Source organism: Molothrus ater, chromosome 1 (genome assembly GCF_012460135.2).
Source record: "Molothrus ater isolate BHLD 08-10-18 breed brown headed cowbird chromosome 1, BPBGC_Mater_1.1, whole genome shotgun sequence".
In the NCBI taxonomy this organism is placed as follows: Eukaryota; Metazoa; Chordata; class Aves; order Passeriformes; family Icteridae; genus Molothrus; species Molothrus ater.
In genome coordinates this window covers 13,817,560-13,833,460 of record NC_050478.2, presented here as the reverse complement: position 1 = coordinate 13,833,460, position 15,901 = coordinate 13,817,560, and the positions used below count along the sequence as shown (strand labels likewise).

Genomic DNA, 15,901 nt, shown 5'->3' with positions numbered 1-15,901 from the left:
ATCGCAAGCCCGTGGCGGATACGCAGCCACAGGCAGGAGCACTGGCGTCAAACAGGTGACCAGTGCTGCCCGCCCCCGCCCTGTGCCCCGCTCCCACCTTCTCCTCCACCAAAACAAAAGCGAAACTGGCGGAGGGGGCAGCCAGCGGATAATGAGCGGCCCCGCCGGAGAGGCCGCACCGCGCCCTCGCCGCGGGGCAAGGGCAGGACCCGGGGCAGGACGCGGCGGGCGGGCGCTGCCGCACAGGCATGGCCGGGGGATGGGGGCCCGGGGCGGGGGCCAGCGGCGGCTCCGGGGCCGGACGGGGGCAGGGCCCGATGGCCCCCGCGCACACCCGGCGGGGTCGGGACCGCCACCTCCCCGCGAGCGCCGCGCTCCCTCCCCCCAGCGCTGCGGGCGGGCCGGGCCGGGCCGGGCCGGGCGAGGGCGTTACCTGGCGGCCCGGGGCCCGAGTCAGTGACCCCCGCCCGGCCTCCCTCGCTCCTGCCCTCGGCCGCGGTCGCTGCCCCGTTCCGTCCTCACAGCGCTGCCATTACCCAAAGCCGCTCGCACCCCGCCCCTCCGCCGGCGCCGCCACTGCCGGGGTCGGGCCGCGGCCCCGCGGCCCCGCTCGGTGCTGTCGCCGCCGCGCCGCCGCCTCACCCGCGGCGCCGCCGCCCCCGGGTTCTCTCCGCCGGGCTCTCCCCGCCGGCCGCAGGATGAGCTGGGGCCGACGGGTCCCGGCGCTCCGTGACTTTCCGATCGCAGCCTCCCCCGCCGGAGCAGCGGGGTTTGGTACAGCCTGCACTGTACGGCGAGCGCGGGCGGTCGCATTTCCCAGCGGCGGGGCGGTCGCCGCGCACGCGTCACTCCGCCTCCATGGCGGGACCGTTCTCGTCCCGCGCCTTCCCGACATGGAGTCGCGGGGCACGGGGGCTGGAACGGGCACGGGGCCTCTCCCGCGGGCGCGGCGTTCCCGGGCTTCGTGTCAGCAGGTCGCCGTTACCTCAGAAGGAGGAAGTGTCCCCGTCCCACCGCCGGCCCCAGCAGGGAATTTCTCCAGCTTCCAGCGCCCTGCTCCGGTGCGGGACGCCCCGGGCAGCGGCCGGCCCCGGCTGCGTCGGCAGAGCGCCCGCCGTCCCCGTGGGCGCCCCGGCGGAAAGAAAGGGGCAACACAAAGTTGTTGGGTGGGAGTAACAAAGTAGAGTCGCTGTGGAGACCAAGTAGCCGGGCGTGCTCACGTGCCCCGGGCGCACGTGCGCGCTGTGGGAGCCGCGGGCATCGCGGACACCGCGCCGGGCCCGGGAGATCGCAACTGAGCGGAGCAGCTCTGAAAGGGATTCATTTAGAGCACTCAGTGCAGCCCTCCGTAGGAGACAACAGTCCTCTGGAAACCAGACATTTATTTCTGAAAATTCTCTATTGTTCAAACGACTCAAAACTCACGTCAAAATAATTGCCTTCCCTGTTTTCAAATCAAGCCCTTGCCCATTTAATTTCCAGTACTTGCATCTTTAAGCCTTAATGCTTTCCTTTGTGTTCTCTTTTAAGTGTGTTTTTATTATCTCCTTCTAGACATTTTAAAGAGCACTTCAACTTCCTCTGTTTTCACCCTAAACCCCTTTATTTTTCTATTCTGCTACTTTAACAGAAACTAGCAGAGTTTAAAGCTCTCCTATTTGCTGGTGGGGAGGTAGGTTGTAACTTTAAGCTTTTGGGTGCTTGTTATTTTCTGCAAGTGTTGGATTGTATCTGCCGCACTTTCTCATTTTTTAAGGACTGAAGGCTCTTTTTTAGTGGTAGTGTTAGTCACAAGCTTGTGAGTTAAACTCTTAGAAGTTCAAATAGATGCTGGCACAATTTAGTAATGCTATTTAACCATGCTGTGTGAATGTATTAATTGTACAAGTTCAGATATCACAAGTTAGATGGCCATTAATGAAAAACATCCTTATCTCTACACTACCCAAACATTACACTGTACATATTTTATAAATTTCTGTTATATGAGGAAGTTTAGTCCTGAGTTAACTGTTATAAACTGGAAACAGATACAGGAAAGGAGGTATTTTTCAAAACTAATAATTTGGGTTGTTCAGCGTGGAAGAATCATGGGACAATTTCCTGAAATTATGAATATTCACAATAAGCACAGACTTTAATTAGGTACCAAATCCGCAACTATTCTGCACACTCTGTTCTACAAGGCTGCAGTTGAGGAAGCACAATTAGGGAGTCACAATTCAGAGGAAGAACATGAACATTCATTACTGCTTTTATGTAAGGTATTTAAAAACTTGGATTTAAATGTATTTAGGAAATAACAGAGAATTATTTAGGAATTCCAGAGAATTACCACCTGAAAACACAGAACGGGGTATTGCAGGAGTCAGATGAGCAAGCTGAGAGCATTACTCTGTGTGTTGCTAAGGTCATCTCTTAGTGCTGCCTGTGCTTCCAAAAGAACAAAGGTTCTCATACAGTCTATTAAGAAATAATGATAATGTATCTGCCAAGAGCAAGACTAAAACTTGTGTGTATGCACCGATGCTTTATGTGAGTGGATACATGATTTATGAATCAGTGAGTTCAGTTCAGTGCTAGCTCTGTGGTGGGGCTGTTCCTACCTGCTGAAGCCCAGATGTTGGTAATCTGAATTAACCTGCTGTGCAGATGTGCCCCAAACAGCCAGCAATGAAAGTTGCCATTTGGCAAAGCATGACCAAGTAACAGTGGCACCCTCAGCTACCTCAGTCATGTCTTGATGCATTTCTTGATGACAGCAGATGTACAGACTACTCTATTATCCTGTTTGACCAAGGCTTAGTGTTGTCTTTCAGCAGTTGTAGATAGAAAAGACACAGATAGGGGAGAGATGGAAATTCTGGAAGTTTTTGCAGGATAGTCCTATGGAGAAGTCAACTTCTTCCCAGTAAATTCTTACCAGTTCTTTATATATTGTTGATAACAGTAGTGAGTGACATAGGTTATTTTCTACTACATGCATATGCCATCTTACATCTTTGCCACCAAATATAAAATTTATGTTTATTTGATTACATCTGCTATCAAGTCTGCTCCCTGTCCTAACCAGCATTGCAGTATGTCCTGAGTTCCCCTGTTGTTTATATGCATTTGTTTTCTCTTATCTGATACTTCTGCATCTCTGTCTGTTTGCATTAACTTGTTTTCTTTTTTCTTATGTAATTATTTCCTTTGGAAGGAGCTCTCAATTTTGTTTATGTTGATGCTACATCTAACACTGTATTATTCTGGTACAGAACTAGGAATCCCACAGTCCTATGGTAATACAAACAGTGTATTAAATGTGCCACTATACCACCTACTGCTTTATTTAAAAGCTGGTTTAGACTGCAGTCTGAACTGATACTGAGTATCCACATTCCCCACCACCACCATGTCATTTTCAAATGCCTTTCATGTTACTATCTGCTCTTCTTGTCTTTGATTTAAAATCCTATTTTTAGAGTAACATATTCATTAGCCTTTTTCAAGTAGAAAATGAGAATATTGACTGGATTATTTATGTTATATTCATGTTCAATTTTTATTAGATGAGTTAGTCTGCATTATTGATGCAGATAATAATACAAAATTTGTTAAAAATAATATTTTCCTTCTGAAAACAAGATAAATGAAAGCAAGAATGGACCTTTATTTCATTATAGCAATTTTAATCTAGGCTTTTATTGTGGATATTTGTTTTTCATGTGGTAACGTACAAAATATATGTATAAACTGAACAAATATTTTGTGATTATAAAAATATGCAGTAATTAAGTATTATTCTTGTATATTTTTTAAAGTTTATGAAGAATTTAAAATGAATGATTATTTAATCTGCTTTAACCCCTGTAATTTTCATTAAGAAGCAGACGCTCGCTGCCACAAGATGGCAGCACGGAATAGATACAAAATAGCAGTTCGAGAGTTTGAGCTTGCTCAACCTACAACAAAACTAACAAAACCCACACCTTTTTGTCCATGAAATAGGAAAATTAACAAAAGTTGAACTCTCCCAAAGAAAATTTATTAGTTAGCCATCAAGTGTTTAGTTCAACTCCCAGATTTATTCTATCCTTCCCCAGGATTGCTTGGAAAAAATTTGCAAATGTAATTTTTTTCCATCTATTATTAAAAAGGGGCCCCAATTTATTTTCATGTCATTGTACCTAAGAAGTTAAATTATCTGTCGGAGCAAATCTAGTTAGTTTTTCTTTTCTTTTTTTTTTTCCAAAAAAAATTGCTGAAAAAATATTCTGCAACATTATTGACAAGCAAAATTGTGTATTTAGAACTTGCATTTAGAGATCAATGAGCTGCCAAGACTTTATGATACAGTTACTGGGCCTAAATGATTCTACTTAGGGGAATTTTCAGACATTAAACTGCTTTAAATATGAGGTATCAAAAGACTAAAAGATTTTGGAGCTTTTGTGTGTTCAGTTACAAGGTTGTAAATCCTTTCTGTTCAGTAAGTGCATCAGATGCCAATGGCTCAGGTACTTGCTATGGGCTGGGTGAACCAGATACAACAATTTCCCAACAAACAAGCAACCTGGCATATAAGAGGTTTCAGTGTTCCTATTTATCATATTGTTTATCTAAGCATTTGGGGAAAGAATGCAAAAAGCTTCTAAAGAAGCTGTTAGGTGGCTTTATTTTCTGAATTGTTAAAAATGAAGGAGTCCTGGCTGAGACATCATCTGACTGGGTTTGAGTTAATTACTGGGATTGTGCTTTCAGGTTTAATTTGAATATGAAACTACCCCTGAAATCTACTCTAGTAAATAAGCTGCTTTGTAGTTTTCATGCTTTAGGTTATATGCACAAAATTCCAAAGCTAGCACAAGTTAGGGAAACGTGGTGACACAGCTGAGGACATGGAACTGTTCAAACATCATCACTTACCCCTGCTGGTGGAAATGAGAGAGAGAGAGAGAGAGGGACAGAGCCATGAGAGGATGCTGCACACAAGGGAAGGGAAGCTGCAGGTTCCAAGGAAGTTCTGTTACATCTACCAGGTCATGAGCTGGGAATATATTTGCTTATAGTACCGGCAGTGAACCAAACAATCTTATTCTAAATGTCTCTCCTTCCCTTTTGATTCAGAAATTATGCAATTGTTTTCAGAAAGTTGTTCAAGTCCCTTTTTAGCAGTGCCTTTTTATAAAAGGCTCATAGACCATGTGCACCACTGTACAATCATTTTTTAAAATCATAGTGAAATAATTCTTTCGTGGAGATGCCACAACACAGTGAAAAGACACTGCTCAATACCTTGAGTCCTTTGTCCAGTTCTGGGCCTGCCACTTCAAGAAAGACATTGAGGTGCTGGACCGTGTCTGGAGAAGGGGAATGAAGCTGGTGAAGTGTACAGAAAATGTCATATGAGGATGCAGCTGGGGCAGCTGGGGTGTTTGGCTTTGAGGAGTCTCAGGGGAGACCTTATTTCTCTCTACAACTCCTTGAAAGGAGATTGTAGCCAGGTGGGGGTCAACCTCTTTCCCAGGCAACCAGACAGGAGGAGAGGAAGTGGCCTCGAGCTGTGATTGGAGATGTTCAGGCTGGACATTTGGAAGAATTTCTTCACTGGAAGGGTTGTCAGCCATTGGAATGGGCTGCCCAGGGAGGTGGTGCAATCAAGAAACAACTGGATGTGGCCCTTAGTGCTGCGGTTTATTTGACAAGGGGGTGTTCAGCCATAGGTTGGACTCCATCACCTTGGAGGACTTCTCCAACCTCAATGATTTTATAATCCTATGATTTAATGAGCAGATACTGTGAAAAGAAGGCAGCTGCTAGGCACAATGTTTTGAAGAAAATAGTCATATAAATCTTGAGTGGTTCTATCACCATACTAAAAATGGTAGCATACAGCTCTATGGCATCCGTGTGCAGTACATATATATATATATACACACAGATGGAAGAAAAACACCTGAACTTGGCGACTGCAGAACCCCTAGTGATGATGACTCTTAGGCAACATAACTTAATGTTGAGACAAGGTTGAATTTGCAGAGCTGTTATTTCCAGAAAAAGAAAAAAAGGAAAAAGAACAAATGTATCTGTCTCTACTAAAATGTGATAAATGGGACATGTCTAGTGTCCATTTCTAACATGTCATTTTCCAAATTAAACTTGGCATCATTCCATTTCCTTGGGTTTTCTTGAGAAATTATTTTATAAAAGTATTTGTCTTTCAAATGATCCAGTAAAAAGCATATTTCATACTTAATGGAGATGGAAACCTCCTGTAATGTGCAAAAGTACTAGACAGATAGAATGACAAAAAAAAGCTCATAAATAAACCAGCTGGCAAAATAGCATCATCAAAGAGATAAATTAGTTGAGCTAGCATTTGATAAAAGATATATCCTTTTCAGAAAAATATGGTTTTTTAGCCATTTATCTGCATCACTGGTAGATTAAGAACTAACAATTCTTGACATGAAAGAAATACAGAAGCTCTCTCACATAAACACATTGCAAATAGCCTGACAATCTTCTGTTATACAGAATACTCTTCCATTTAGTTATTTTTCACTTGTACCTCTTCCCTTTATAGCTCCCAGACACCTTTACCTTGCTCCATTTATTCAGCAGCTTTTGCTTTTTATTTTATATTCTTCATTCTTGCTCTTCACTGTCATTTACAACCATTTACCACCACCAAAACAATCTGCTCCCCCATCAAAAACAACCTACAGTTGCTAGAAAATCTAGTCTACAGCCATTGTGTTAACTAAATGCAAATGCTTTTTTAATATATATTTTCATTGAATATATTTAATTAATATGAACTCTTTGTATGTGTTTAGCTTTTACTGCATTATCTGAATGTTTGATGTCATTCACCTTTGTGTGAGGTAGTTCCTCAATGTCCTATTAGTGCTGGCCACATTCCTGCACTGCCTTACTGTGCCTTTCAGGATACATCTTTTCCAAGGTACAAGTGTATGCCAACTGTTTGGGATATCCATATTCCTGTGGCACAGTGTATTCACATTCAACTGCAAACTGTGCTTCTTTGAACACAGCCTGTTCAGAAAACTTTTAATAGTAAAGTTTTATGTATTGCAGCTATGTAAGCAGTTATTTGGAAATTTAATATGCTATAAGTACAAAACAATGCTTTATACAAATCTGGTGCTTTTTCTGGTACTACACCTGAAAAGTCAAAGATCTCTACAAACAGCAATAAATTGTAAATGGTTATGAATACTGTGAACTACATGTTATATTCATGTTATGAGGAAGGTGTTATATAAGTAAAGTTCATTGTTCAGCACAGGAAATGAAAATTTCATGTAGTAGATCTAAGTTACCTTTTTTTTTTTTCTGCTGCAACAGAAATATCGTTATGTGTATGTCTTGAAGTCACCAGTCAATTCTTTTAACATTTCAGATGCCTTACATTGTTTCCTAGTCAGAATATTATTTTCCCATTATAATAATTTCTCTCATGAAATGAATGTACAACAAATCAGTATGCAGAAATTTATACAATGCCAAGTTATTTGTCAGCCTATAGGTTTCTCCATTGTTTTGTTTGTTCTGGCTCTAGCACTGGGGAGACAACAGTGCTGGAGACCTGACCTAGGACCAGTAGATTAGGAAACAGTCTGAATCCTGTCAGTTCTCCTCATGACTTACAAACACCATGCCAGGTATCTAACTACACATTCACAAATCATTTTAGCCATTTGTGTGGTTGTTCAAGCAGTGATTAATAAAGTGATCACAGTTTAGCTGCTAGTGTACTCTGATTTGCTTTGCTATGTTTTGGTGCTTCAGTAAGGAACTCCTTTCAAACTGCAGTTCATACCAGACAGTAGCATATGACTTGGGATACCTGTTTTGTGTTTATAAATTTCAATTTCTTATTACAAATCCTAAAAAAGTAAAAAAAAAAAAAAAAATCAAACAAAATGAACCAAACAAACCACATTACAACATTGTATTTCATCTTTGGAGTGTAAAATATTGTAACATTACTGCAACTTATTATCCAAAATCAAATCATTACAAACCCAAGAAAATGAAAGTAATAATAATTTTAAAAATGGACCTAGAATAGAACTTGATACCCTCTTCACCAATAATAACATCCAACCCTTCCAAATAAAGAAAGCCTATTGTTTACATGACACAAGGCCAAGTAGAGCTAGCTGAGGTACTGCAAAGCCTCACAGCTGTTAGGCCAGGCTGCTCACTAAGCCAGACCTGGGACTCCTCAAGGCTATTCCTTCCTGTGCTTCTGGCTTATGCAACCCACAAAAGTCAAGGTGGTGCCGTAGCACAGCACTAATTTAGACAGTATTGATTTTCAGATGTTTCAGTGATGGCAGTAGAAAATAATAAGAATAAAAAGGATCATCAATTTGCTCCTGTACTACTCATACTACTCAGTTTTATTTCCAACTTGACACAGTTTAGAGAAGGAGAGATCACAAAATATTAATAATATTTCAAATGTGTAACTATTAAAAAAAAACTATCTACATTAAAAAATATTTACAAAGATTTTACCTTTTACAATATTCTTCAATGTTTGCCTTTCTAAGGGTGTGCCATTTCTGTTTCTATTTGTGAGCCAATGGAAATTCATATTTTTCTTGCATTGCTAGGAATTTAGAAAAGAATAGGTAAAAAAAATATTAGTCTTATATTTTATATTCATTAAAGTGTACCTCTTGCCTAATCTGTTCTCTGTTTCAGACTGATCAGGATTCTGTTGCAGCATGCAGATATTGGCTATTTCTGACTTTCATCAAATTCACAAAACAAATTGTGAAAACAGTGGCTGTGTGTTGACTGCACGTTCCTGTGACCACGCTGCAAGTTCTGCACTTGTCCCTCTATTTCCTTGCAGGCAATGAAAGAGCAGAGGTAGGGTTATTCAACAATCAGCTGAAATTGGAGTGGTCCATGAGGAGGCCTATAGTGAAATTATTAATCAGTAAGTATCACTATTATTTCCAATAGGATACCAGTCTATTTTCCTGTCAGTTATACATGTATTATCTTCAGATGTCTGGATTCTAATTAAAGAGAAATTGACAACTAAGCTAGGTAGCATATCCATTTTGCTGTCATTGCTTATGCCAAGACAAACCATGAATTTTTACAAGAAAACTAAATAGGTGTTTCATAAGACTAGAACTGAAATGCTCAAAATTCTTTCAATCCCCTTAAAAAGTTGATTTAAAAGATAGCTGTGAGATCCATATGTAGAATCAGTTGTCTGAAAATTGCACAGATAGCACTCCTACTGATGTAATGTGCATTGGTGAAATATTTAAGTTCTCTGCAAAGAGCACTGTGTTTCTTTTTGGTGCCAAATCAAGTTTCTCCAACTCCCTTTTCATCTATTACCCTCCCTGGTTAAGGTTGTATTTCTCTCTGTGTGATGGTGCAGTGGATCAGACTTAAGAATTGATCCAGGTTGAAAGAAACTTAAAAAAAAACAATGGACATTTTGAGATAGAAAGAAAAGGTGACTCAGGCAGTCATTCTGACAGCAGCAAAGAGCCTGGATTTCAAGTTTACGTTCTTCCATAAATGATGAAAATCACAACAAATCCTGGCTTGTGTGGCTTTCTTATGGATTGCTTTTGGTCTCAGCATTTGAAATTAAATGGGTTCACATCAGGCATTGATCCCAATTTAAAGAGAATGTTTTTAGCCAAAGTGAGCACTGTTGTGGCACAGGTTGGTCTGGCCTTAGGTACCCCAGCCCTGCTGCAGTAAGAACACAACACAAGGCCCTTGTCATTCCCTTCCCCTTCTAGCCCCCCAGCTTCAGACAGCTGCATCAAGAGCCAAATTTGGTTAGTCATCTTTGTATCACCAAGGTCTAAGGCCCTCTGGCTCTTATGCCTCTGATACACTTCATTACAAGAGAAGTGGTATAAATACTAATAAATTCTTAGCTAAACATTTCAAAGCATTTATGGCTTACTTGAAAACTAATAAAAAATAACTGTTTGTCCAAATCCAGGCCCTAAGAGTTCATGGAAATTGTCAGTTTGTTTACAGGTAACTCACTCCAGTGGTTTCCATTATTTAACACTCTCATTTGAAATTTCTTCCTGTTTGTACTAAGACTTCTACCTTCAAAAATATTTTTGAGGTGCTGCTAATATCCTAAGAGCCATTTTTGTCTTTTTGAGTATACAAGGCAAAACTGGAATTTCTTCCAAAGGTTTCAGCAGAGTAATTCTCAGTAGTTTAACACTTGCCTGTTCATTTGATTATGTCACTATTCCAACAAATATTTTTAATTGACAAGAGAAACATATCTTTAATGAATGAGCATAACAACAGTGTACGTAATGGGTGAGATCTTAAAGCAGAATTAATTAAGGGAAGAGAAACTCCTATTTAAAAATCCAGAACAGACACATTATATATATGCAACAAACAAAGGGAGGGAAACAGAACTCAAAACAGGAAGTGGGTGTTCGATATTTCAACAAATGAAATGTAGAATGAAAACAGAAAACTTGCACAAGCAATAGTGATAATTGAAGATTCTGTATTTTTTTCCACTAGATTGCTATTTAGATAGCTGTGTGAAGTAAGTCTTGTGAAGCAAATTAAAGAACTAAACGCTTAAAGGCAAAACCTTTGCAAATAAATATGAGTCATCTCTTATGAAGTCAGAGATAAGAGTTATTTGTTTTTTTAAAAAACACAGGAAATCAATACGCAGGTTTTCTCCATGCCATGAATAAGACTGAGTGTTTGACCTGTGTGGACCTATCACCAATCCTGACACACACATCCTCCAATTCTTCAATCACAATGAGTTATGTGAAATTAACTTAGGTTTTTCATGTTTATTTAGCACACTGAGTAGATTCTCACAAGAAGAAAAAAAAAATCCTAAACCATAAAAATGGGTAAATACATTACGTAACTTGAGAATGTATGTGTAGTGATGTATACACATCCATTTTAAAATTTACTGCAGTATAATCCCTTATAACATTACTTTGTAAAATACTGAGCAGTAATAAGACACACGATGTTCAAACACCCATAGTAACAAAGTTTATGGCTTACGCGTTTATTGTATTTTAACATTATTAACCCTGAGCCGACGGGCCCTGCGCTTCCGGCAAAGGACGCGCTCACACCTAGAGCACAAACCCAGCATGACTCAGGATATCTGCACGTAATCCCGTGGAAGCCAGCGGGGAAACAAGCACGTCGCTCCCGCTTGTCACCTCCTGGCAATTTCTGATTTACTTAGCCGAATAAATGTAAAATACTATGTCATACCATGAGTGACTGATGTAAGGAACGTGCTTTTACTAAGCAGAATTACACAACAACCTGCGGGCAGCACCACAGCGGGGCGGCCTCTGGGCAGGTTTCCGCGTCCCTCAGGGCTCCGGCACCGCCCAGGGGACAACCAGGGGTTGTGCCGCGTCCCTTGCCTAGGTCAGTGCGGAGACAGCCGGGGCTGGACCCTGCGGGAGAGCCCAGCCAACCGCCCTTATCGGCGGGGTCCGGCCGGCGCGGCGAGCGGCCGGCACCGCCCCGCTATCGCACGCCCGGAGCGCGGCGTAGGGAGCGCGGCGGCCCCGCGGCCGCCCCGGCTGTTACCGGCCGCGCCCGCCCCCGGCAGCGCGGGGCCGCCCCGCCCGCACCGCGGCGCGTCCCGCCCCGGCCAATGGGCGGCGCCGGCGGGGGCCCGCGGCGGCGGTTGGTCAGCGCCGCGGCCGTTGCGCCCCGCGGCCGCCCGGTACCGCCGCCCGCGCGCGGCTCCGCCTCCCGCCGCGGCCGCTGGCGCTGGGAGGCCCCACAGACGCCATTTCCTCGGCGCCCCCGCGGCGGCGCGGCTGCATCAGCGCTGACGTGAGGACGACGTGCGGCTCCGCCCGACCCGGTCCCCCCCACCCCCTGTGACGGGGGCAGCACGTACAGGGCGGCGGGTGAGTGCGGGAGGGGGCGGGGACACGTGTGCGCGCAGCCCGACCCCCCGCGGGCCGGGAGCGGGGCAGCGCGGAGGGCAGCGGGCGGCGCGGCGGGCACGGCAGGCACGGGCAGGGCAGGCGGGGGGCGCTGTGCTGCGCTTGGCTCAGCCGCGCCGCGGGAGCGCGCGGGAGGCGGCGGGGGCGCGCCCCCGCCGGCGGCCGGGAGCGCGCCGCGCTCAGGGACGGCCGCGCAGAGCCCGCACGGTGCTGTGGGGCGGCCCCGAGGCGGCTGCGCATCCCGGGAATTCCGGAGGGGCTGCGCGGAGCGCCGGCTCCGCTGCCGCCCGGGAGCCACGGCGTTCGCCGGGCTCCGGCAGGCGGTGGCTTCAGCGTTTGCTCGGGCCACCGGCTCGGCTCGCCCGGCGTTGCGGCTCGGAGCGGGGCAGCGCCTGCCCGCTGCGGCAGAGCGCCCCGGACGGCCCGTCCTGGGGTCTCCGCATGGCTGCCCCGGCCAAGGGGAGCGGGGGTGCCCGGTGGCGTTTGCCCCTCAGTCCGTTACTCCCGGTTATAACCTTGCCCACAGGGCTTTCGGAGCTGGGTCAGAACAAGTGGGGAGGGATCACAGTGCGCTTCGTGGGTGTTCGGGGAAGAAAATAGGGAAATAAGAGCGTAGGAGACACGAGAACCTTAGTGATGAAACTTCTGGTGATAATGAAAACTGAAAGTTTACACTTCAAAATTGGGTCTGTTTTACTGTTGCACATTTTACTTTACTTCTGTGATCACCTTATCAGCTGGTGGCCTTCATGCCACCAGGGTGGTAAAACAGTTATTACAGAGCTGATACAAAACACGGTGTCTGAAACAAGTGTATTCTGAGAGTTTCCACATTCACTGTGGGGGTCACATCAATAAATGCAAAACAGTGTTTGTAAATTCACATTCTTGCTTTCTAGTAACTCCCCTGTGAATAAAGGCCTTCAAAGAGATTTGGAGCAAGGGCTGAAACATAATTTTAGCTCCTTACAATTTATTTCCTTTGTATCAAACCACATTTGTAAGCGGTCCCTAATGTATAAAGGATGGTTGAAATAAAATGTTGTTTTTAAAAATGCCTCTGGGTATTTATTTGGACAGTCACACACTTCCAGTTATGCAAAATACTGTAGCAGTCTGCTTTTGCAGTATAATTTCACCAATAGACATTAAATATTATGTTGATATGCAGACAAACAGCAGTACTGGAGGAGTTAAAGGATTTCTTGTGCTCTTTATTGCAAAAGAATGTGTCTTCCAGGGATGCTATCCTTCATCTCTTATCTATGAGCAAAAATATAAAGAATTCACACCTTTAGCTGTAAATTGCTTCAAATTTTCTAGGAAAAACTTTCTGTTTTCCTCTACCTGCTTCCATCTGTCAGATTTCTCCTGTCAGGGGTTATTAATCTGATCGCAGTTGAAGAAGCTTTTGATGTACACTGTATCCATCATCCTAATCAGTGTTTATCTGATTAGTAATCAGTATTCTTAATCAGTATCTATCAGTACTACTGACCACTCACCTGCTGTCCATTAGTCTCAGTGACTACAGTAAACATGTGCTTATATATATTGAAATGTTGCTAGTTTGGTAAGAGTTAAACTTCCTGCCAGATCCTGAAGATGTCTTTGTAATGTTGTAGAAAGAAGCAGGTATCTTTGCTTCATTATGGAAAACCATTTTTGTCCCGTTTTTATGTATGTGCAGAGGTGTAACTTGTTTATTAATTTAAAAATCCAGAGTAGTATTTAAAATTATTGTTCAGTCTTTGTAAGTAACTAAGATAAAAAATATAAGAAAAAGATGTATTAATAATGAGTATAAGAGTAAAACTTGCATATAGTCATACAATGAAGAAAAACATAATGTAATTTTAAACAGGACCCAAGACCACTTACTTTGAACTATTTGCTCACTTCTCCTTTAAAAACAGAAGGAAGGTTATGTAAACTTTTAAGTGTGATGTGTACTCCTACTGATAGACTTTTATAAAGTATTTTAAGGGCTTGGCGGAAAATTCTGTTTTTCTTTCTTGGAAACGTAATAACAATGAATATGTTGGAATTTGCTTGCAATGCAGACTGATTGAGTGTGATATGTGTGGAAACTGTTTTCTGAATTGGATTAGTAACAGTTTGCCACAGTCTGCATTGCTGATGTTTTAGAAAAGCATAATTTATCGTATTGCCCAGTATTTTTTCTTTGTATGTATTAAAAAGTTTGATGTATTCATGTAGTACAGGAAATAAAAACCCATTACAATTCAGGTTATAAGAGTGCTCTGAAGACAGTGACATCCTGAAGTCCAGGAGTTCCTTGGCGTGCCGGGTCTCGAGCTGTGTACAAGCGCACGTGAAGTGGCAGAGCTCAGTGTGACTGTGCCACCGCTGACCCTGTGGGCTCAAATGACTGCAGCTGACCTGCTCCTGCCAGCTCAGTGACCCCATGGTTGTGTCTCTCACTCCTCATCTTGTAACATGTCTGAATTGTGATACTAATGTGCTAGTTTGTCTAAAGTCATTGTTCTCACTGAAGTTTTATGCCGAGATAGCTCGTGTATCTTTTAAAATTACTCATATACTTCATTCTTTTTGTTTTGTTTTGTTTTTTTTTTTTTTTTTTTAGGCTGTGAGTGGATCTTTATATTTGGAGGTTGTTTTAAATCAAGTCACTATTTGGTCACAGAGATTGTCAAAAGCAGGTTTGAGCTTATCTAGGAAAAGTATTTTACTGTGTTTCAGAGTAGTGATTGCGTTTTATGGCAGTCAAATTTTCAGACTTTGCTCCACCCTACTAAATATTTCAATTAAGCAATCATTTATATTGAGAGTCAGAATATACACAATTATAGATGGAAAATCTATATAAATTCTAGAGTTTTCCAAGTAAATAAAAATAGTAAATAAATCTTAATTATGTTTGTCACTCCACTGACACGTATCTTTTTTGCTGTTGTTTTTCTAATTAAAGATAAATAATCAAAAAATACACCCATTTCTCTGTACTGCATTTTGCAAAATATAAGGAATAACTTTGTTAGATTTCCTGCTGCACTGATGCTCTTTTTGCTAACATAGTGCAGCACTGCAAATGAAAGGTCCTGGGGAGAAAAATCCTGATAAAGTAGTAGAAGTAAATACATTTTTATACTGTTCTGCAATCAGTGAGAAGTTAAGCTAAAAATCAGGAAGTAAATTTTTTCCAAGATGAAAAATTACACTTTCTGGGTAAAATTTCTATGAAATGCATTCAGTGGGAATAAAAGTACTTGGATTTTTTGTTGTTTGGTTTTGGTTTTTTGTGGTTTTTTTCAACAATAGTTTTTCTGTGACAGATGGCTCTGGATACAAAAATACTTCAGGGCCTTCATAAAGTGAATTAATTCTGACTATATTCCCATCTTTAGGAAGGGATTACAATGAGTATGTTGCCAGTACCTAGGCATTATCTATTCTTCCTTGGTGTGTGAGCTATTCTGAAGCTTATTCTTACATGAACCACGTAAACCTTTCATATTTGAGACTTTATGGGTGGCCCTAGTTTACAAAGGAAGAACTTCTTTCCCTGCTTTATTATTATTATTATTATATTGCACATATATAAAACCATAATATTTTAATTCGGTAACATCTTCTTATAGAAAATTATGGTGACAAGTTTGGTGAAAATATTTTCCCCAGAGTTGTTAGACTTTGGTAAATTTCAGTAGGTATTTAATTAGATTGTATCTAAACAAAAAGATAATTAGTTGTAACTAGCAAGAGAAAAATGTAGAAATATTTTAGTTGTAAAATAGCTTCCTATGATTCTAATCTGAATTGATACTGGCATAGGATATGTAACTTCTCTGAGCAAAAATACTCATATTAACCCATAAAATGTTAAATTGTTTTGCAGCTTCACTACCATTAGCTGTAGTACTGTTAAATCT

The 15,901-nt window shown here is 42.4% G+C and overlaps 2 protein-coding genes across 8 annotated transcripts in view; one reads left to right on the top strand and one right to left on the bottom strand.

Annotated features, from left to right (window-relative positions):
- Positions 1 to 1,001, bottom strand: part of CUL2 (cullin 2) — a 41,638-nt gene extending 40,637 nt beyond the window's left edge. The window contains exon 1 of one of the 3 annotated variants that reach the window (XM_036406355.2): positions 986 to 1,001. The gene's annotated coding sequence lies outside the window, so the exon portion shown is untranslated. Of the gene's footprint in view, positions 1 to 433; positions 532 to 642; positions 755 to 985 lie in introns of those variants that run through there. The other 2 variants (XM_036406354.2, XM_036406353.2) reach the window with 2 other exon arrangements.
- Positions 1,002 to 11,807: 10,806 nt separating this feature from the next.
- CREM (cAMP responsive element modulator) overlaps positions 11,808 to 15,901 on the top strand; it is a 35,322-nt gene continuing 31,228 nt past the window's right edge. The window contains exon 1 of one of the 5 annotated variants that reach the window (XM_036399607.2): positions 11,808 to 11,948. The gene's annotated coding sequence lies outside the window, so the exon portion shown is untranslated. The remainder of the gene's footprint in view (positions 11,949 to 15,901) is intronic. The other 4 variants (XM_036399616.2, XM_036399634.2, XM_036399644.2 and 1 more) reach the window with 4 other exon arrangements.